Consider the following 22,481-nt stretch of genomic DNA (forward strand, 5'->3'; position numbering starts at 1 on the left):
AGGATTGGGAAGGGGTTAGATTTAGGGCAGGGGCTCCAGGCAGGCAGGTTCTGTGGTTGGAAGCGCAAGGCACAGTGGGTTCCATCCCGATCCTGAGTGGTCCTGTGCACCTGAGTCTCTCTGTTTACTCACTGTGAAGTGGGGACATTGCCTGCAGGCAGCGCTGGGCTCCTGCAGGGGCTGGAATGAGACAGGGTTGTGCGAGGACTGTTTACATAGAGCAGGCCATAGGGCTGCTGGGGACTGCGTGGTTGGTAAGGCCTGAGGCATTCTAGAAGTTGCTAAAAATCCAACCCCCCCCCAGCCCCTTTGCCTCTGCACTGGGTCACAGCTCAACCAACCTAGCTTCAAGTTTTACAAACACAGGAGGGAGGGCAGACTCTGTGCTGAGCTGTGACAGGGAGCCAAGGGCCATAGCTCTCCTTCCTGCCTCTGACTTGCTGTGTGACCCTGGCTCATCTGACACCTTCTCTGGGCCTCAGGCTGAGACCCAGCTCCGCTTCCCGAGGATATCATCTGAAGTTTATGGGGAGACACAGACCTTCCCCTCCCTGCTCAGGGCTTTGCTTTAAGGATTAAGGTGGGAGCTGGCCGCAGATCCCGAGCATCCTGGGAAGAGAGGGCCATAGAGGGCTCAGCAGGGGAGGGCAGGTACCCCAGATGATGGTGGCTTGGGAGCCCTTGAGCTGAGCAGGGACTGGAGGAAGGAGGCCCTTCTTGCCTCTGTCTGACATTCTGGAGGGTCGGCTTGGGGTAGGTGGGTCAGAGCAGGAAAGTCCTGGGTCTGTGAGATGGGGTGACACAGTGGTCAAGCCTGTGGGCCCAGGCCTGGGTTCCACTCCCTGTTCTTCCCTAACAAGTTGCCAGGCCTCTGCAAAGTGGGAATTAAAATAGTACCGCCTCCGAGGACTGATACTCTAAAGTGCTTGGGGCCGGCTCCTGGCATACAGTGTGTGCTCAGTACATGCTCACTCTGTCTGTTGTCGGGGTTCCTGGTGGCAGGCACAGGGGAGCAGGGCTTCAGCGGCCCTCCCAGCCACCCCCTCTCAGGCTGTTGGGGATGGGCTGTGGTGCATGGTGTCCTGAGGCCTGGGATGCCAGTTTAGGAAATGTGGGGGTGTCTGCCTGGCCCCTCCCACTCTCCCCAGTACCTGCCGGACAAGATGTGGACGTTGCTGCTGGGTTTTGGAGTAGGCGGCCTGCGCTCCCTGCCAGCTCCTTTGTCCTCTTGCTGGCTGCGTGGTTCTGGGCAGGCCATCTCCGAACCTCAGTTTCCCAATCTACAAAATGGGATCAAGATTCTTCATGAGGATTAAGTGGGACAAAGCAGGCCGGCAGCATCATCTGCTCCCCTACAGGCACATGTGATGCGTGGTACTTGCGGTCATCGTCACTGCCCTGCTCCTCCCCTCTCTGATCCTGCTGGCCCTGGTGGCTGCAGCGGGGGAGGGGGTTCCTGGCTTGGCTAAGACGGCAGCTGACCCGGACACTCTGTTCTGGATTCTAGATTCCGGGGAAGCTCCAGGGTGGAGGAACAGGGCTGTCCCCAGAGACCCCCCCCAGGCCCGTGGCGGGGGGCAGCCTGTAGACCGTGATGGGCCTGAGGAGAGGTGGGAGCCGGGCCTCGGCAGGGGACTGGGACCCTGGAGTCCTGGAGGGTCTAGCCCACAGGGTCTCCATCCCCTGCCCTGTCCTCCTGGGCATCCTGACACCCAGAGAGGCACTGGCCCAGGGTCACTGGGCGGTGAGTGGCCGGGCTGAGGGCGGAACCCAGGAAGACCCAGAACTGTCCCCTCCTGGGGCCCCTGGGCTGCTTCGGATCAGATCGCATCCCCCCTGGGCCCGAGCGGAGCTTTCTTGGCTCTGCCGCTTGCCTCTCACTCCATCTGTGTCTCCCCGTCTTCTCTCTGTCTTTTTTCTCTCCACCCTGCCCATCTCTGTGGCAGCTTTGGTGTCCCTTCCTCGGGCCATGCGAGGAAGGTGGCTGGCCGGCTGCTTGGGTGTGCGCAAATGCACACGGGGTGATTCTTGTGTGTTCATTGGGTGTTGAGTGTGCATGTGTAAAGGGGAACGTGTGAGTGTAGATGCCCGCTTCCTAAGGAATGGACGCGTGCTCTCTGAGGGACGAGCTGGGGCCTGGTGGGGTCCTTCCCTGTGATTCCAGGCCCCCTGCAAACACACGTGTGCCATCTGTTCTTACCTCCTTGGGATTCGCCTCGCAGCCTCTCCTTCCCGCGCCCCCGACTCCACACTCTGCACCTCTGCTCTCGGGGACCCAGAGGGGGCCTGTCTGGCTCTGCCTTAGCTGAGGGCCCCCTTGCATGGCCATTTCCCTGTTGGGGGGCTGGGTTGGTTGCACATTTTCCACTTTCACCAACATGGCATGATTTCAGATTCTTGCACCCCTGACCTGGGTGGGCGCTCGGTGATGTGGGTGGGCTCGTGGGTGGGGATCAGCTTCTGAGGGTGCGTGTGGACATCTGGGTCCACTCTTGGCTGAGGGCTTCAGGGACGACTCCTGTTCTGGGTGCGATTCCTGCTGGTGGGGCTCCGTGGGACCTTGGCTGTCCCTGGGGCAGAATGCTGGGGATTGGGAATGCTGTGGCAGCTGCTGGGAGGCCGTAGTACCCCTTTCCATCCCCTGCCTGCTGTGGCCCAGGACCACTGGCCTCAGGCCCTTGGCACCGAGGGTAGTTGCTTTGGCACCTGGCTGCCCAGGGCCCCTGGGTGGCCCTGGCTTTCTGGAGCTGGGGGTCAGGCAGAGAAGTTGGCACGAGGGCTGGTTCCCAGCCTGTGCTCTGACCTCTGTCTCCATACAGCCTCTGCCTACCTCCTGGAGCCCGAGCCAGGGTCAGTCCTGGGACGTCTTCATTCTCTTAGCCGAGCTGGAGCTACCTTGGTGCTGTAGGGAGCGAGTATTGGACGGGGAGTCCTAGACCTACGGTTTGAATCTCAGCTGTACCCCTTGCCCTCTGGGCGACCAAATTCTCTGGCTGTCCTTAGAGCTAAAGGGACTCATTTATTCTTTTGATTTAACAAGGCCCAAAGAATGCTTCCCACAAGCCAGGCACTGTTCAAAGAACTTTATAGAAATTCAGTCCTCACAACAATCCAACAAAATGTCATGATCCCCATTTTACAGATGGAGAAACTGAGGGGGCAGAGAGGTTCAGGATCCTGCCTATGGTCCCAGAGTGAGTCAGTGGTGAGACTGGGATTTTGAACCTGGGCTATCTGGCTCCCAGGGCCCCCGCCCCCAAGCACCTTGCTGTGGGAGCCCTTGAGGGTCTGCAGGGAGCAATGCTCCTGCAGGGTCTGGGCCAGCCCGGAGCCCTGGTCTGAGCCTTGAGGGAGGTCCAGGAAGGTGGTCCCAGACCACGGTAGGTGTGGCAGCTTGGGGTTAGGTGGGACTTGAGTGCCCAGCTCGTCACTCACTGAGCAAGTCACTTGACCTGGCTGAGCCTCAGTTCTCCCCTTGGTCAATCAGGGTCACGGTACTTACCTGGCAGGGCTGTGGTGGGAATTCCTTGTGGCGAGGCCTAGGGGACCCCAGGTATGTGGCACGGACTCAGGACGTGGTGGCCAGCTGTGAGGGCTCCATGACAAGGGGAGAGGGAGGCGGTTTCAGGGGTGGCCTGTGCCGGCAGAGCTGAGCGTGCAGACTTAGGAGCCTTGACTGGGAGCCTCCGGGGGGCACACAGACAGCCTCCCCTCATCACTGGGCACACCTGTCCCTCTGGTGTGTCTATCGTGCTTCTCGACCCAGCGCTGGGACAGTCAACTGTGTGTGCGTGTGTGTTGGGGGCATACCGCCACCCCTGGTGTCCCCCACATACACGTAGCCATGATGGGGAGACTGAGAATCCTTGCTTGGGGGGGGGCTGGGATACAGCCTCTGCTCCCTCATTGTTGCAAATGGGGAAACCGAGGCCCAGGCAGGGGAAGGGGTTTACTCTGGGGCCCGCAGGGAGTTCCAGTTATCTGAAGTTTCATTGCTGGGCAGGACTTTGTCTAAGAAATATAGGGACAAACCCTGCCTTTGGTAGCCCGTCCTGGTTGCCCTGGCCTGTCTCTATGGGGTCAGTGCCTTGCTGTGTTGGTTTCTGTCCATCCCATGCTGTGTTGATTGGAACATGGGACACTGGACAGTGGAAGCCAGGGGAACAGAAACCTTGCCCAGCCAGGAGCCTGGTGTGCATACAGTAGGTGCTCAGTACACATTGGTTGATCAAGGGACCCTAGCAATGAGCCCTTCCTGCTCTCCCACCGTAAAGGCTGAATTTCAGAGGGGCGGGGACTTATCCAGAGGGGAGCGGGGGAATGGAGCCCAGACGTCCTGGCTTCCGATCCCAAACCCTCTTGTTCTCTGCACTCATGGATGCGTGTAGCACGTGCATGCACATACGTACAAGCACACATGCACAAACCTGAGTGCAGAGTCACATGCTCAGTGCGCTCGCTCTATGCCTCGGTCCAAAAGCTTCACTCTGATCATTGCTCAATTTTCTAGCTTAAAAGTATCCATCTGTCCATCTCTCTGCCAAGGCCGTGGGCTGGACACCTAATGGGATGCCTGTTCTGGGGCCTCCGCCGTCTGTGGCTGCCCCCAGGATGGGGCAGGAATCCTGGAAGGGGGTTCTGGGAGGGTAGGACCTGCCCAAGGGACACTGCCCCAGGCATGTCCCCTGCTGTGTCCCCTCCTTCTGGCCACAAACACCAAGTAGCACACTGAAATCCCTGCCCGAGCATCCTGATTCCCCCCCTCTGCCATTTCTGGGCTGTCTCTGGCTTGGGGGGAAAGGGGGTGTCATTCCTGGGGACCAGCCTCCCCCGCCTCCCCCAGGAAGCCTGCCCTATGCCCGGGAGGATGGTAATTAGCATGAGGCAGGCTGATTAGCTCAGAAATTAAGTCTTTGTTTCCCTCGCTCCCCAGTTTCCCTAATTGAGCAGATGCGGAGTGGGGGGAAGGGAGGGGCTGTGGGCTGGTCATGGGGCTGGGTGGGTGCCCATGTGGTTGTGTGCTCAATGGTGGAGGTGGTGGGGGTGATGGGTGGGGGTGGACAAGGGCCCGGTTGGGGTCCTGCGGTGGGGCTGGTGGAGGAATGCCGGGGTGGGGTTTGCACCTGGTGTGGACCCACAGGCTGCAGCCCTCTGGGATATCCTTGCTTGGCTGGGGGCAGGGCATCACTCCCAGGACCCCACTGGAGTGCTTGTGGGCCATCATTCTTTCCTTCAAGTTTTACCATCTGATCAGTAATCACAATGGTTGTCCTTTGTCGAGCGCCTGCTGTATGCATTCCCTGGGCTGAACACCTTTTGTGTATCTCCTTGTTGAGTCCTCCTCACTCAGTTGTGCAAGGATAGGACCCCTTATTTTTTAGGGCAGGAACTTAAGGCTCAGAGAGGTGAGGTGACTTGTCCAAGGTCACACAGCTCAGAGCAGCTAGGGCAGGGTTCCGACCCAGGCAATCTCACGTGGCCCTGTCCCGGGCTGAGGACCATTTGGACTGGGGAGGGAGGAGCCTGTGATCAGAAGGTGGCCAGTCTGGGTCCTGGATGCCAGGGTAAGTGAGGCCTTTGCCCTTCTCATTTGTTATACTGGGATCCCTGCGTTCGCTTTCTCAGGTTATTGGGAGGAACGTTAGCAAAGACTGTAATGATGATTTAGTTAGTGCTTCCTGTGTGCCAGGCAGGTGACATGGACTCGTGTGTTTTCATCTTTCACGCTCACAACAATCCCACGCGCCACGGGCAGATACCCTCCTTATCCCCATTTCACATTCGCAGAAGCCGAGGTTGAAGTGGGTGGGGGGGACACTCCTGGTCCCATAGTTAGTAAGCAGGGACCCGGGGTTCGGCCCGGGTTCGACCATCCTCCTTGATCGCCACCATAGGTCTGTAACACCTGTGGGGGGGCCTGGCTGTTGGTAGGTGCTCAAAAAGGTTAGTATCCTGTCCCCCTCTCAGAAGGAGCAGGTTCCTTGAGGTCCCACACCACTGGGGGACCCAGGGGGAAGCCCTCCTCATAGCAACCTGTGGGATAGGCATTGCTTTTATGTCCATTTTAGGGATGGGGAAGTTGAGGCTTGCCCAGGATCTCACGGCTGGTGAGGTATAGGGGCCCGGATTAGAGCCCCGGAGGTCTGGCTCCAAGTGAGGCCATGTGGGAGACAGGCCTGTCGCTGGGGAGTGAGGTTCCCGGCCTGATCATCATTCTCTGCTCTTGGGGGTGGCGCTGTATGTCCCTGGCTCCTCCCAGCAGCTGTGTACGGGGTGGGGGGTGGGGTGCCCAGGCCTCCAGCCTCCACAGTGCCCTGCCTCTGGAGGGCCTCCCTAAAACTCAGCTCGTTCCATCCCGGACTGCTCTAATCCAGCATCCTGATCCGTGGCTCCTTCTCTGAGGCTCTCTATTCTGGGGTGGGCACTGCCGTCTTTCAGCTGCCGGCCTGGACCCTGGGAGTCATTCCTGAACACCACGTTCAGCCTCTTGTCCTCATCCTGAAGGTGACCGGTGCGTCGCCGAGACCTGCTCTCAGGTCCTCCCGTCTCCTGGTCACCCTTCCACCCTCATGGCAGCTCCGCAAAGGCTGCTGTCTCCGCTCCTGTCCTTCCAGTTCCTTCTGCACTCTACCCTTGGCAGGACTCCCTAGCATTTCCCTGGCTCCCCACTCTCCTTGAGCCAAGATCCAGAATCCTTATCTTGGCTTCTGAGACCTGCAGGGACTTGGCCGGCCTTAGCGCTCCTGCCTGGAGGGACCCTCTCCTCTCACAGGCCATGATCCAGTCCTCCTGGCCTCATTCCAGTTCCTCGGACTGTCACCCTCTGGGTCCTGATAGGTGTTTCCATCACCAGGATCTCCCTCCACAAAGCCTTCCCTGACCCCAGGATACAAGGTCCGCAGGTGTGCTGGGGCTGTCCCTTTGATTAGGGGAGTGGTATTGCCCATTTTGCAGATGGAGAAGCTGAGGCTCAGGAAGCTGGAGTCGGATCCCAAGGCTCCTCACTTTGGAGCCCGTGTTCTCGGTGTCTGCATGTGTGTGTGCGTGCCGGTGTGCGCACCGCCGGCGCTGCCGTCTGTTGTCTGTGCCAGGCGGTGTTTGGGCTGGGCTGAGCCACCCCCCTTGGGAGAAGGAGGTCTGGGATGGTCTCTGGGGACCAAGTCTGCCTCTTCCTTTGTGGGGTGGGGATGCTAGTGTGCGCGTGGGGCCGGGGCGTCAGGCTCTCTCCAGCCCGGGACCGCAGCCTCCCAACCCCTCCCATTAATCACCCCTTCGCTTCAAAACAAACACCCGCGAGCCCAAACCGCCCATCCAGCCAAGGCACAGATGGAGTGCCAATCGGAATTAATTAGTCAGGTTGCCAAGGCAACCAGACCCAGAATCCAGTCTTACCTCCGGGGTGGGGGGTAGCCCACCCACCTGTCAGGCCCAGCCCCCACCTTTCATGGCCCCGCCCCTCTCGCCTCAGGCCCCACCCTCTCCCCCCTCCGCAGCTGGGGGTACCTTGGGGACTCTTCTGAAAATCAGGAGGTGGTGGGTGGGAGGGACTGTCCAAGAGCTGGGTTCGAGTTTGCAGTAGGCCACGCTTGGCTTGGTGGGAGCTTGGGCAGGACCTGCAAAGCTGGGAGCCATGCCTGGTTCCGTAGGAATGGACAACGGCCAGACCTGACTGGGGAGGGGTCTTGAGGGGCCATCTGAGACTGGTGCGAGAGGAAGAATGACCGAATGACTGTGGCCTGAACTTGAGATCCCACTGACGTATGCCACCGCGGGAGCTGTTAGGAGTGGCCAACCTCTGTCGTCCACGGTAGTGATGGGGCAGCCTCTCAGGACTCCGTCCTCCTCCTCCATCCCCACCGTGTTCCTCTTATCCTCTGCCTCACCTGTGCATCCATAACCAGGTTTGGGTTCTCCATCCTTGCTCCTTGGTCTGCTCATGAGTCCACCGGATCTTTCTTCCCAAGTAGCCTTGGGCAAATTACTTAGCTTCTCTGTGCTTCTGTTTCCATGTCTGAAAAATAGGCAGAACAGCACCTATTTAGCTCTCAGTATGGTGTCTGGTCTCTGGTAACTACTAGATTGTTCCTTGTACCACTGCTGGATGCAGGGATGCCCAGGGAGAGGGGTTCTGGGGAAGACAGAGGGCACAGAAGCCCCACCGCCCTTTGGGGAAATTGAGGCACACACAGGAATGACCATGCTGACCGGTGAGGAGGACCCTCCCCACCGACTTCCCTCCCAGAATGGCTCACTGTGTCGGAGTCAGCCATATTGCAGATGGGGAAGTCGAGGCCTGGGGAGGGCAGCTGGGGCAGCGGGCTGGCGTCTCTGGCGTGAATCTGGGCCCCTGTTCTCTGGATCTTCCCAGCTGGTGCTGGCGGGAGGGTCGCACAAGACAGGTCTTGCAAGGCCGGTCTCCCTTTGTGGAACCATAGGGAATCCATCCCTCCTCCTGCTTGGGCCTCAGTTTCCACTTCTGTGAGATGGGGGCTCACGGGGGTGTAGCTGGTGGTAGGTCTGGCTGAAGCAGCTTGGGGCTGTGGCTTTTTATGCTTTGAGACGTCAGAAGAGGGGCTGGTGTGGATGGACGGGCTGCAATTTCTGGCCGAGGTCTTTCCTGGAGGTGCCCTCAAGGAAGAGGGTATGGAGGGGTCCCGAGGGGCATGGGCCAGCTCTAGCCCCATCCCCCACCCTTGGAGCCTCTGATGCTGGGCTCTGCAGGGCCAGGACCTGCAAAGCCGGGAGCCATGCCTGGTTCCGTAGGAATGCACAACGGCTGGAACTGACTGGGTAGTGGCCTTAAGGGGTCATCTGAGACTGGTGCGAGAGGAAGAATGACCAAATGACCACAGTCATTCTTGGCTCATCGGAGTGCCACCCTGGCTTGGCACACCCATTGCCAGGTTGGGGTGAGGCTCAGGGCAGGCCCTTCCTCCTGCTTAGCCGCCCACCGCCCACTCTAACACACTGAGCTCACGGAGGCCAAGCCTGTCTCTCCTGCCCCCTGGCGGATGGGCCATTTGCTCCTCCGTGTGACAGGGAGGAGCTGGCACAGGGACTGGGACCCATGTCCGACCCCATAGCCCTTCCCCCAGGGACTGTGGGCCTGTCATTGGCCCTCCGTGAGCCTGTTTCCCCATCTGTCCTCTGGCCTAACGATGTGTTCAGTGAACTCACCTGTTGGAAAAGATTCAGAGGGGCTGCAACCAGGGGTGGCAAACTCAGGGGCCCACGGGGGTCAGGTCACGTAAAGGTTCGAATCCGGTCTGAGTGAGGCAATAAGGCATGGCGGGGCCTGTGGTCAACATGGGCGCTCAGGCTCTGCGATGGCAGCAAGCTCGGGTTTTTCTCACCGGTGTGGGGGCCAACAAAACTGATCTGTGGGCGGTGTTTGGAGCTGCCAGCTTGCCCCAGAAGGCAAACTCGACAAATGGATTAACTGGGGGGTATTTAACTCTCCTTTACATAATAACAAGGGCTAACATTTATTGAGGGCTTGTTCGGTGCCAGGAGCAAACTAAGCACTTTACTGGGATTATCTTGTTTGATCCTCACACCGGCTGGCCGGCGGAGGCAGGCAGGGTGTAGTTGTGATTCCAGCGGACTCCGTGGATGAGGCAGTGGTATCAGAGAGGTTCAGTCAGAACCCCAGGTCACACAGCTGTGGGGGCTGGAGCAGGGTCGCCCCAGGTGCCTTCAGATTCCTCTGTGGAGGTGTCTCCTTCTAGCCCAGAGGGTGGAGGGGAGGAAGGGCAGACCCACTTGGGGGTGGGACCCCCCAGACCTGCTGCTTTCGCTTCCCTCACAAGAGGAGGCTGGGGGAGGGGGAGAGACAAAACTAAGCCGCCGAAGGGTGTTGTGGCGCTGAGGGGGAATAACTTATTTTTTATGAGCTTGTTCGCATTTGTGAAGTTAAGTAAGCAGAAATTTATGCCCTTCGTTGGCACGCATTAAAGGGGAGGGCCGCCTGGGCGCCACGTCGTTACCAGGAAACCTCACGCTTCCCAGCGGCTGCGCCCCTCCCTGGTGCGAGGCGGTGCCCACGTCTGGAAGGTTTGTTTGGGCTGTGTGCGGGGGTTTCTTTGGATCCAGCTGTGGCCATCTGCTGATGGCCCACTGTGTGCTTGTCCTGGCCTGCGGCGGCTGGGGCTGGCCTTGCTGTGTCTGAGAACAGCTCACCTGGCTGCCGGCAGTGCAGCTTGGCCCTTAGGTCAGAGGCTGAATGTTCTAGACCCTGTTCCCTGCCTCCATGGTGAGGGCCTCAGAAGGCCCAGAGACCACCCGTTTTGTTGCCCAAGAGCTCTGAGGCCTGAGGCATGTTGCTTGAGCTCCCCAGCCTCGATGTCCTCATCTGTGAAATGGGGATGGTGGCGACGCACACCTCAAGGGATTGTGTCCTGCTCGTGACACAGCTCATCTGAGATGACCTCGGCTTGTGGGGATCAATGGCCTATTTGTTCATTGACCTGGCTCCTTGGGGGCCCTTTGTTTCTAATGGCCCTGAGAGCTAGATGGTCCTTCCTGCAGGAGGCCTGACTGGACACCCCTACCTGGCCTTGGCAGTCTCGGGCTCTCCCACGTCCCCCTCTGCAATTACTGGTCTCCTGTAATTACTACTCCTTTCCAGCTGTGAGCTTCCTCTGGGCAGCGCCCCGTCTGTTCTGATCCCTGCGGATGCTTCGTGCCCGCCCCAGGGCATGAGAGATGGCATTCAATGAACAAGAAGGAAATCTAGCATCTCGGCCTTGGTTTTCATGCGTTTGGAATTAGAAGTCCCTTCCAGGTGTGTCGTGATTTATGTGTGTGTGTGTGTGTTTCTTTTAGATTTATTTTTTTTATTTGAGAGGCAAGGGGAAAGGCAGAGGGGGAGAGAGAATCTCCAGCCGCCTCCCTGCTGAGTGCGGAGCCTGACTTGGGGTTCGATCTCATGACCCTGAGATTATGACCCGAGTCCAAGTTCAGAGTCAGACACTCAACTGACTGAGCCACCCGGGTGCCCCGATGTATGGTTTTAAAAGCACTTTTGGGCTAATGCCCTCATTTGATCTCTACTTTTTGGTCCCCTTGTGAAGAAGGCAGGGTGAGTTACAGGTGGAGTGGGTGGAAGTGGGGGGATTTGAATCCAGTGCCCATTCACTTGTTTGTTCAGGAGAACTTCTGAACTCCTGCTCTGGGCGAGGTAGTCGGGGTCTTGGGGGGAATCCGGTGGGATTCCACTCTCCAGGGACTTAGAGGCTGCCCTCGATAGGCAGGTACAGCGGGGCTAGGAGGAAGCTGGGGAGGTCGTGGGGGGGTCACTGCATCTCTGTAGGCCCGAGTCTGTCATCTTGTCTAATGGGTGACAGCTCAGAGGCTTACAGCCTCTTCTGGTTCTGATGGGCTCAGCTTCTCGGGTAGGGATTGTTGCCAGATACCTGCTAGGAAGCCTTAAGACCTCAGGACTACCCATCTTCCAGCCCTATCCAGAGGCTGAGGGGCCCTAAAGACACAGGTGTCTGGGCCTTGAGGGCTGGAGGAAGTGGCTGTCCCCGCTGTTGTCCCTGGGCCTGTGACCATGAGGGTGGTTGTCTGCACGCTGTGGGATTCTGTCTCTGGTTAGAATCTGCAGTCAGCCTGGAGCTAGGGACAGGGGTGTGGGGAAGGAGAGCTAAGGGGCCTGAGGACTGGTGGGATGGGGGGTCAGCTTCTCTGAATGGAGTTGTTCCATTGGGGGGGCTTCCTGGAGGGCCGTCGAGGCTGCAGAATAGGGGGAGATCAGCACCTTGGGGGGCCGGGTGGACCCTGGGGAGTGAGCAGAAAGGCGAGGAATGAGGTTGGGAAGGCTGTGTGTTTTATTCTGGCCTGTTGGGATCCCGCAGCCAGGTGAGGTGGGTGTCAGGGAGGAGGGTGCCGCCCCCTGCGGTAGCTCCGGTGTGCAGCTGGAGCCTGGCGCAGGTGTGGAGAGAGGGCAGATTCGCACGGGTCATGAACTTGTCCCCTCTGCCTCCTGGAGCTCCGGGAAGGTACAGGAGGGAAGTGCGTTTATTCGGCAGATAGTTCTCAAGCCTCTAGTATGAGCCAAGCATTGTGCAAGGCACTGAGGGTCTGGGGGGTCAACGAGAATGGTTCCTGCCATCAGGGACCGTGCAGCCAAGGGGAAAGGCTGACTAGGGTGAGTGATGACCCAGCAGGCTGGAGGGCTTCCTGTAAGAGGTGGCTCTGAATTCTGCACAAAAAGTAGCATTCATGAGGTGGGGGCAGAGCAGAAGGGATTGTGGGAATTTCAAGGGGAAAGGCCAAGACTCCTTGAGTTCAGAGGAGGGTGAGAAGTTCATGTGCTTGGGTCTGGGGTTTGGGAAGGAGGATTTGGAAGACTGGGGAGGAGGCAAGGCTTGGGAGTTTCTTTCGGGCCAGGAGAAGGAGTCTGGGCTCTGCGCCTTCCAGCACAGGGGAGCATGCTGGGCGACTGGAAATCAGGGGTGTGGATGATGTGTCCAGGATGGAACACAGAGTGGGAAAGGCTGAGGCGCTGGGGAGGGGACTTCTGGACAGTGCCACTCTGGGGTCGGGTGAGAGGCTGGTAGTGGGATCAAGGCTGCAGGAGGGATCAAGAGAGGAGCCAGGGAGGCCCAGTGTACGTGTGGGCACCTGTGTGTGTGGTTTGTTGCCGCGCTGTCGGGAGTGGTTTGTTCTGACGGGCGTCCGGGTTACAGGGTGGTGTTGGAGGGCAGAGTTGCGGAGACACAGCCAAGACAGATCACAAGAGGTCTTGAATGCCTCAGTCAGGACCAGGGAGGCGATCAGAGGCTTCTGAGCAGGGCAGTGACCCACAAGCCTGCTGTGCCTCCGGAAGTTTCCTTGGGCAGCTGGGCAGAGGGTGGGCGGAGGCAAGGTAGTCTGGGTGGGCCGTTAGGAGACTGCACCTACCTGGGGGACTTTCACGAGCCAGAGGCAAAGGCGAGGAGGGAGGGCGGTCAAGAGCCCTGGGGCAGGCTCAGTGGAAGAGGGGGCTGTAGAGGACGAGAGAGTTCTGCTCTGTGGAGGGGAAGAAGATGCAGTGGAAGAGGGGGCTGTAGAGGACGAGAGAGTTCTGCTCTGTGGAGGGGAAGAAGACGCAGCAGGTGGCTGCACGGAGGAGGCGGGAGAGGGGAGCCTTTGAAGGATGAAAGGGAAGGTCTGAGCCAGGAAGGAATTAACATCATTAGTGAGCACCCACCCCTAGCGATGCTTTCTGTCCCCAGCACCGCGCGCGCCTGGCTCCACGCTTCCAGCTGCTTGGCTTTGGGCAGCGTCTTTGAACACAGCACCTCTGTTTTGTTGTCTGTAAAATGGGGAGACTGTTCAAACCCGCCTCTTACGGAGTCTTTGTGAGGATTGGGTGAGCGAATCTGCCGGGCTTCTGGGACGCTCCATGGTGAACTAGTTCGTTGGCCGTGGTCATGACAATGTCATTGAACGCCGCATGCCTGCAGGGCAGCCTTGAAATATGGGGACAGGTGAGGAATGGGCTCCGAAGAGGGTTCAGTCTGCCCTAGGCCATGCAGCTGGGAGGGGTACAGAGCAAGGGACCTCCAGACTTGGCATGTACTGTCCTCCATGGCTGCGGCCTCCGAAGATACCCAGCCCAGCGTGCTCCGTGAACATTCTCTCTGCTCCTTCCGTGTTGAAAGCTCTGTGGGTCCAGCACAAGGGCACGGGGGGCAGGAGTCAGCCTCTGGCTGGCCCCACCAGGCGGGAGAGCTCAGGTCAGCTGCTCGTTCTCAGAGCCTCAGCTTTCTCATCTGTTAATGGGGGCCCCATGGGCCCCGTAAGCTCTGTTCTGTCAGGCCCCGGTAGGGCTCCTTTCCCAGCTTCTCTGCACCTGCTTGACCACGCTGCCTTGAGGGCGGAGACAAGGGTGGATATGGGAGGCTCAGGGTTGGTAGAGGCCCTAATGGTCATAACAACAGTGGTAAGGGGCTGGGAGGCTATCTTGTCAGCAGTAGTAATAATGAGCATACCTCAGCAAGTGGGGAGGTGGTGGGGTGGGGACAGAGACCAGCTGGGAGTGACGCACCTCTGGGGGGTGCTCTGTGGGTCTTTTGCTTTTTTTTGCTTCTTTTGCTTTTTCAGTCCCCACACCCCAGGCACCTCTTCTGCATCAGTCTGCCTGCTGGCAGTGGGGACACAGAGGGGAGGTGGTGCTGTTTTGGCCCTCTGGAAGGGAGATGGTGACCGTTTAGGGGGACGCTACTTGGTGCTGGTGAACACAGGGTTGCTGTGGAATGGTGAAGCCAGACCTAGGGTTCAGGGCAGATTTCCTGGAGGAGGCAATGCCCGAGCTAGAGATGGTAGGGGTTCACAGTGTGGGGGCGAGTGCAGGGAGAAGGGGGTGCCAGTGCCAGGGTGGCGTGGGGTGGGCGGAGGATGTGAGGAGGGCTGAGTCTGGAGCAGGAGGTGGGGAATGTACAGCACCTCTTACTGAAGCGTCTCACACCAGCGAAGGGCTTGGGCTTTAGCCCTGGGCCTTCAGGGAGCCCCGGAAAGACTGTGAGCAGGAGAGGCAGCCTCAGCATTGCTCTCTGGAAGACTCTTTCAGGCTGCTCTACGGAGGGGCTGGAGAAGGCCATGTGGGCAGCTGGACAGTCTTGGTGAGGTGGGGAGCAAAGGACAAATGTGGGACATTTTGAGGACAGAAGTGGCAGATCATCTACCAGGGTGGGGGGAGAGGCAGTTGAGGATAGTGCCAGGGTCTGTGTCCAGAGCAAGCTGGTGGGTGGTGGTGACCTTGACCAGGAAGAGACGTGTGGGCAGGTGTGGGCTTGTTCCAGAAGCTGACCTGGCCCGGCAGGTCTGGGGCATCTGAAGGCACCGGTAAGAGAGAGCAGCTGTGGTTAGATCGGGGACACAGCCTGGAGGAGCAGTTGTGTTTTGGTGGGTGGGACAGAAGGGGACCCCCCAGAAGGATAGGCCTCAGTCTCCTTCTGTGTTCTATGCCCGGGGCCTGGACAGGCTAAGGGAGCTTCCAGCTCTGACCGTCTGTGAAGTCCCCCAGAGGGTCAAAAAGTGGAAGGAGTGAGTTTCACTGGGGGAGGGGTTTGGTCCCCACACACAGTGGCTTTTGTCCTGGACCCAGGTGTGTTCACGGAGTTCACTGGGAGTGTGGTGAGAAGACATCCAGAAGGCTGGGGCTGTTACCTCCCTCTACAGCCCCAATCTGTGACAACTGAGGTTTTTTTTTTTTTTTTTTTTTTTAATGAGAAATTAGAGGCTGGTTATTTATTTTACAGAATAATTGGGAGGAGGGTTTCCTTAGAAGCAGTAATCTCCTGTGTGTGTGTGTGTGTGTGTGTGTGTGTGTGTGTGTGTGTGCGCGCGCATGTATGTGTGTGTTGGGTTTCCATTTGCCTGAGTCCCCACTGGTGCATGAGTTTCTCGCTCATCTTTGTTTCTCCATCATAACTTGGCCGGAATCCCGGGCCAGGTAGACAGTAGGCGCTCAGTAGATGTGGACCATCCCGCTGGCAGATTGCGGCACCCTGCGGGGATCCCCAGCCTCCACGGGTGGTCACAGGTCCTCCGAGCGCCAAGCCCTCCCAGTTAATAAGCAGCCTCTGCATCTGGGGAGCAGCCAACTGTCTCCTTGGCCTCTCTTCGGGCTGCCTGTTGGCTCTGTGGTCTGCTCCAGGATGACAGGCAGGGCCTTGCACCCCGCTTGTCCCCCTGAGTGAACTCCCTACCATGTCCCACCCCGGGTCTCCTACCCCTGCAGAAGGGAGACCAGTTTGCTGACCCAGGGCCTGGGGGGCTCTAGGCCCACAGGCGCGTGGATAACGTGCTTCTGCTCTGTGTGTCTCGTCCACTCCCTTCCAGGTGAAGAAATCGGGGCCCGACAGGGAGGGTCTGGCTCAAGGCCTTGCCACCAGGGAGCTGGGATGGAGATGGGTGCCTCCCACCCTGAGCGCCTCTGGCTGTGGAGGGCCTGGGAGGGTTTGAGCCAAGCTGGAGGGGCAGAAGGACTCTATGGCCACGACTTGGTCTCAGACTCTTCTCCATCCTAGCTCTGTGCCCTTGGGCAAGTGGCATCACTGCTTTGGGCCTCAGTTTTCTCATCTCTCAAATGGGTATAGTTAACAGGGCCTGTCCCACCGGGCTGGGGAGAGGGTTGACCGTTCATTCGTGTAAAAGGCCTATTGGGGTCTGGCATGTGGCGAGTGCCGCTAATCAGCAGTGACCTGGGGGGCCACTTTGTCTTTCTGAGCCTCAGTTTCCTCATTTGAGAAAGGTGTCTGAGGTGCTTTATCCTCTCATCCTGGTAGGTGGGGAGCTGTGTGTGCACACGGACCAAGAGCGGTGAGGTCTCCTCTGTGGTCTACCAGGCTCCCTGTTGGCACTGACCACAGCCCTGTGGGTTTGCTGTCTTGACTCGCCCGAGGTGTTCGTTCAGGCCCCAGGATCACTGTGCTGACCGGCGTGGGGCTGGAGCCCCAGTGGAGAGCACACTGTGTTTGCTGGTGGCCCCAGTGTGCTGGGGGTGGGCGGGTGGGTGGAGAGGGGACGGACACCTGCCACGGACAAGAATGGAGAGAGAGTCACTGTGGGAGAGGGGAGAGCCGCCTTGGAGGAAAGCTGGAGGGAGGGTCTGCTGTGGGCAGTTCAGCCCAGCCTCGTGGCTGCTTTGACCTTCAGGAGGATTTATGGCTTCAGTGTGGGAACCATGGAAGCTTCTGGAAGTGTTTTAAGAGAGGGTCTCTCTACGGGTCCATGATAGACGGCATTTCGAGAGGCTCTCTGGCAGCTGAGCAGAGGGGCGGGGAGGAACTTGGGGGACGCTTGAAACCCTGGGAGGCGGTTGTGGTCTGAGTAAGAGCCATCAGTGGCTTCGGATGTACAGGTGTGCGGCCTGGACAGATGTCGGGATGGATTGGAGGTGAAGGATGGACAAGGCAGAGGGTAGAGTCAAGTGTGATTCAGATGATGGGGCTGAGCGCAGAGAAGTTTAGTAATGGGCCCACAGTCACACAGCCGGCGGGTCAGGGAGCGAAGCTTTGGGCCCCGGGACATGTAGGAAGCATCCCTGCATGGAGGTGCCCATGGCAGGGAGGCGGAAGGCAGGACAGAGCCATCGGTGACATCCTTGCTGCTTCATCCCTGGCTCTGCCCAGCGCCAGGCGTGACGGAGATAGATCAGGGCACCTGCCAGGGAATGGGGGCTTTGGTCCATGTTGCCCACCGCTCCAAGAGGCAGGGATCAGCACGTAGAGGAACCAGGCAGGGGAGAGTGGAGCCGGCCAAGCATCACACCTTCAGGGGGTGGGTGCGATGGTGAGGAGTCCAGGACTCCTGGGCCCCGCTCCCCTCTGAAGGAGGGATGTGATCATTTGTCTGGGAGTTTAATAATGAATGAAGTCGAAGTGTCTTTAATGCAGGCAGCAGGCCCGAAGTAATAAGGGGCCCTGTATTAATTCGGAAGTTAATGTATATGCAGGTGTGTCTGAATGATTAATGGGGCTCCCAAGGCTTTGGAGAGGGGTGCGTGAGCTGCTGATGGGGATATGAATATTGCATACATCTGGCAAGTCAGATAAACTGGGGAGCAGGTGGGCATTCATGCTCCAGGGAGGGCTTGAGCGGCCACCAAGGCTGAATTTACAGATGCTCCGGGGCAGATGTCCCATGTCATGGCTAAGTGCACTCCTGTTTGACTGTGTGATCTTGGACAAGTCACTTCACCTCTCTGAGAATCAATTTCCTACAGGAGGGGCATAAAGAGAGTACCCGGTCCCTGGGCCCTGAGCATAGGGACGGGCACTGTGCAAACAGCTGACACAAACTCTCATAGCCTTTTAGAAAGGAGGGCAGAGGTGGCTGAGAAAGGCCAAGGAAAGAATAACAGTGACAGTTCATTCCCTTGATGATGGACAGCACTGTACAGTTGGTAAGGGGGTGGGGAGCGTCTTCCCTCGGTCTACCCCATGGCTCCGTGCAGCAGCGGCGTGGGGCAGAGGAGATGGGTCTTGGGGAAGCTGAGGTTCAGGGAGGGCTGGTCACTGCCCAGCTCGGCAGCCGGCCGGCGCAGAGTCGGGCCTGGGCCCAGGTCTGCAGCCTTTGACCATGAATCTTGGAGGAGGCGGAGGTGGAGGGTCCCACACCACCTCTCGGAGCGATAGTGTCTCTGCCTGGCTTGTGAGGGTCTGTCTGCCTCTTGGGGCTGTTTCAACGTGTTGATGAGAAAATGGGACGCTAACCCCTCGCCTGGATCAGGCCTCTGGGGGGTCCTGGGCTCTGCAAATGACGTCTCTTATTGTCTGTAACAGCTGTCCTGGGAGTTGGCCTGCACCGGCCCTGTCTCGTAGGTACTGGGGGGCTATGGATGCTGGGCTACTTTGTAGCCTTGGGTCCTTGGACACATCGCTGAGCCTCTCTCTGCCTCCGTCTCTTCATCCTTCCAGGGGGCATAACAGCATGGCTCTTGTGTGTCAAGTGTGCGGGCCTGGCACACAACTGTGCTGGGCACAGTGAGCTCCCTTCTCCGCCTTTCTACCTCCCCTGGGCCCACATCACAGCCCTGCGCGTGGGTACCCTTTCTGTGCCCCCATGGCACCTTAGTCATCCTTTGAGCCTGTGAACATTTATGGAGTGCCTCCTGGGTGCCCTGCTGGACCCAGGGTTTGCAGGGTGAGTGAGACCGCCCTCCCTGTCTCTGTCCTTGACAAGGTCACGGTCCAGGCGGAAGGCAGGTGTAAAACCGGTGTCCCGTGATGCCGGCTGGGACAGGGCACGGGAACCAGAGGATGGCCCCTATGCAGGCCTGGGCAGGGGCAGGGGCAGGGGCAGCGTGCTCATTTATCTTGTGGGCTTCCCCGCTAGACCTCTCACCCGAGGCCGTGTCCTGGCTGTGGGTCCTTGGCTCCCAGTGGGAGGTATTCTCAAGGTGGCTGGAGGAGGGATCGAGGGAGGGACTGAATGGGTGGCTACTGTCTGGGCCCCTGCCTCGGGCTCCCGGGCTCTAGGCCAGGCTGTCCCAGGTGCATCCAGGGGGAGGCTGTCTCGTGACCTCCTCTTTTCCTTCCCACATCTCCGCTCTGGGCCCAGAAAGGCACCCCCACCCCCTGCCCTGCCTCGCCGGCCTGGCTGGGCCACAGAACTGTAGCCTGTTGGGTAAAGAACCCGAGCTGTCCTGATCAGAGTGTAGCCTGTGGAGACTGAGGTCCCAGGGTGGGGGGAGGGCTGTGGGGCAAGGCTGGGGTTAGAGCCCCTACCGGGCTGGTCCCGGTGCAGTCCTCTGCCGTGCTTGGCCTGGCTGGGTATTTATAGTCTCTCCCGATCTATATTAACACCAGGGCCTTGTGCAAAAGAGGCCTTTGCAGGCTTTGCATCTGAGGACGGCTTTGAACCCCCTGGGGGCTGTGGAATGAGAGCTCGCCCCTATGGGAAGGGGAGAACGTGGCTTCTCATCTTGCCCTTTGGGGCTCTGGAGCTCACGCTGGGCCTTTTGCCTGGAGAATGTTTGCCGGTCTGGGCCTGGGCTCGGGCCCCCTTTTGGTGGGTTCAAGGTCTTTGTCTGGGGCTGGTTCTACCCCACTGCCCTCCAGCTCTGCAGAGAGACTGTGTACACAGTGTACACACAGCATGGGCCCCGGGGCGTGGGCCGCGTGGCCTCGGGCAAGCTGCCCTTGTCTGAGCCTCAGTCTCCCCATCTGTAGAATTGGGTAGAAGTCTCATCCGGCTTCGCTGTCAGGCACAGAGCGCTGGATGCTTGTGAGCTGGGAGTCAGTGTTTACACTCCTCCCGTCTCTTTTGGTTCTTGTCCCAGACAGTCCTCAGAGACTATGGGGGACTAGAGTGTCCTCTCCGTTGGACAGCTGAGGCCACTGAGGCCCCGGGGTGCCCTGACTTTGCTAGGGCCATGCTGCCTGTTGGGGCACAATTTGGACTTAGTTTCTCATCCCCCCTCTGCTTCTCAGGGCCCCTAGGGTCCCCGGGGGGCAGGCCGGACTCCTCGCCCCCACCAGCTTGGTTTCCGTCCCCGTTGCCACGGGGACAGCTCCACTAACTCTATGCTTTTCTTACAGAGCAGAGACGACTGGCCGCCCTGAGCGCAATTCAATTCAACAGACATTTACTGAGTGCCTACTATGCGCCAGGCCTTAGGCTAGGCACTGGGGTTGGGGAGCAGAGAGGAAGATGGGGTCCCGTCCTCAGGTAGCTCTGGGCTGGGGGCGGTGGGGCTTGGAGAAGACTGGTAAGGGCTGAACGGCTCGGCACCAGGAGAGAAGCTGCGTGCAGGGCTGGAAGCAGCAGAGATGCCTGGGTTCAACTGTATCCCTGGAGAGCTGCTGTCCCTCGTCTGTGCCTCAGTTTACCCATCTGTACAACAGGAGGGAGGTGAGATGGGGTGAGACGATCTCTAGGATCCTTCCTGGATTCCGTGGGGATGGAATCAAGGGATGGGGGCAGAGCAGGGAGACCACTGTTCTCCCCGCACAGAGGAAATCTGAAGGTTTCTTGGACCAAGAGGCATGAGGTCTGGGCTACAGGGGGTGGGGAAGGGCGGGAATGGCATCCCAGGTTCAGGAACAGCTGCCCAGGTTATGAAGGGACGTCATGGGGCATGAGCTGGGTGGGGGAGGGGCCCAAGGGCGACATGTTGGGGTGTGAGCTCTATTCTGTGGGCTTTTGAGGGTAGAGAGTCAGGAATGAATGGTCCTGCTCTGTCTTGCCCCCACTCCTCTCCTTCCCCCCGGGGTTACACTTCACGATCACATTTCCATAGCACCTTGTGGCCATGGCAGTGTCCGCCCCGTGCTGGGCACTTTGCACGGTTAGTCCCCTTTGCAGCCTTGTAAAGTGAGCATTAATGGGCCCAGTTCACAGATGAGGACGTGGAGGCCGAGAGGGAAGCTCTCGCCCAGGGTCACGATCTGCTGCCCAGACTCCCTGCGCTTCTCTCAGTGGCTCTCCCTGAGGAATTTCTCTGTCCTGTGTGATGTCTCCCATCCTAGGAACCCCACCCCCACCCAACCCCAAGCTCTGAGGAGTGCCTCCCAGGGGCAACGCAGTCGGGTTTGAGGTGAGGGTGGGAAGACCCCCAGATATTATTAGCCGGATGGGCTTTCTCCAAGACCGGAGTTTCTGCCCCCTCAGTCACCCCCTGAGATGGGGTGAGGCGGGGCTCCTTCCCACTTTACAGATGAGCAGGCTGAGGCCCTGGGAGTCATGGGGCTAGCTGACAGTCAAACTCAAGGAAGTGACGGCCTGAGCAGGGAGCCCCATCTCTTATTGTCCAGCGGAGGCTGGAGGGAGGTTCAGTTTCCCAGAGATCTGTGCAGAGGGTGACCCCTGCAGCCCTCTCTAGGAAATGGAAAAGGCTGGCGTTGGAGTCCAGACCTGGTTCAAATCCTGGTTTTTGTCTCGCACAAACGGTGTGATCTTGAGCAAGTTGTTAATTACTCTGAGCCTCGGTGTCCTTATCTATCAAGGGAGAGGGCAGGCCTCCTTCATTCAGTCGTTACTAAATATTTATTACCTCCTGGGTCCTTGGTGCTCGGCTTTCCTGGGGAATCTGGCCCTCCCTCAAAGAACTCAGCCCAGGGGTAAAAAGAGCAGTTCCGATTCTGGTGGTGATGGGAGAAAACCCTACGGGCTGCGGGGACCCACAGGAGGGACCCTAACCAGACTGGTTTACTTGGCTGAGAAAGCACGAGGGCAGGAGAGGAGAGCAGGGACCTGCTCCGCAGGACCCCAGGAGCTGGCTTTCGAGGTCTGCTGTTAGAATCTTACCATATCAGTAGACTTTGGAGGATGGAAGTGCTACCCTCAGATTTAGCCTTTAGGAGGCTTGTCCTCTGCTGGATGATGGGTTGAAGGAGGCCATTAGATTGGAGACAGACCAGTGAGGATGCTGATTGAGAAGTTCATTTTGGGCAAGGAAGGAGGCTGAGGCAGCCATGGCAGAGCACTGGGAGGGCGTACAAGGCCGCTCTCCAGGTGTTGAGGGGCTGGGCAGCTGCGGGCTTCTGGCTGGCTCAGGGCAGAAGCAGGAGTGGGCAGCGGGAGGACAGTGGAAGGGGACAGGAGGCAGCTGGGGTAGCGGGGTTTGGGCCTGGTCAACACCTAAGGGATAACAGAAGCGTCGGGAGGGGCCGAGTTGCTGGGTAGGGGGCGGGGAGCAGGCTTTGGGGGCTTGTTTGAGGACCAGGACCTGGACCTCAGGGGAGGCCCCTGTGGAGGGGGAGGGCAGGGGAGGTAGGAGGAGAAGCCAGAGGTAGGGACTTTGGGCTGCCCTGCCCCGGAGGGGGCGGGCACAAGTCATATGTGTCAGGCGCTTTGCCCAGTGCCAGACCCACGGGAGGGGCCCAGAAGGGTCAGTTCCCACAAGTCATTGGCCAGCAAGCAGAACCGAGTCTGTCCCCTCGCCATGCCAGCCCGAGGAGGAAGATATTCGGGAAGAGCATTTGCATGCGTAACAAGGCTAAAGTGAGGGAGAGAGAAAGGGGGAGCAGGAGATGAAAAGAAATTAC

The sequence above is a fragment of the Enhydra lutris genome, unplaced genomic scaffold (genome assembly GCF_002288905.1).
Source record: "Enhydra lutris kenyoni isolate GAN:26980312 unplaced genomic scaffold, ASM228890v2 scaffoldscaffold55, whole genome shotgun sequence".
In the NCBI taxonomy this organism is placed as follows: domain Eukaryota; kingdom Metazoa; phylum Chordata; class Mammalia; order Carnivora; family Mustelidae; genus Enhydra; species Enhydra lutris.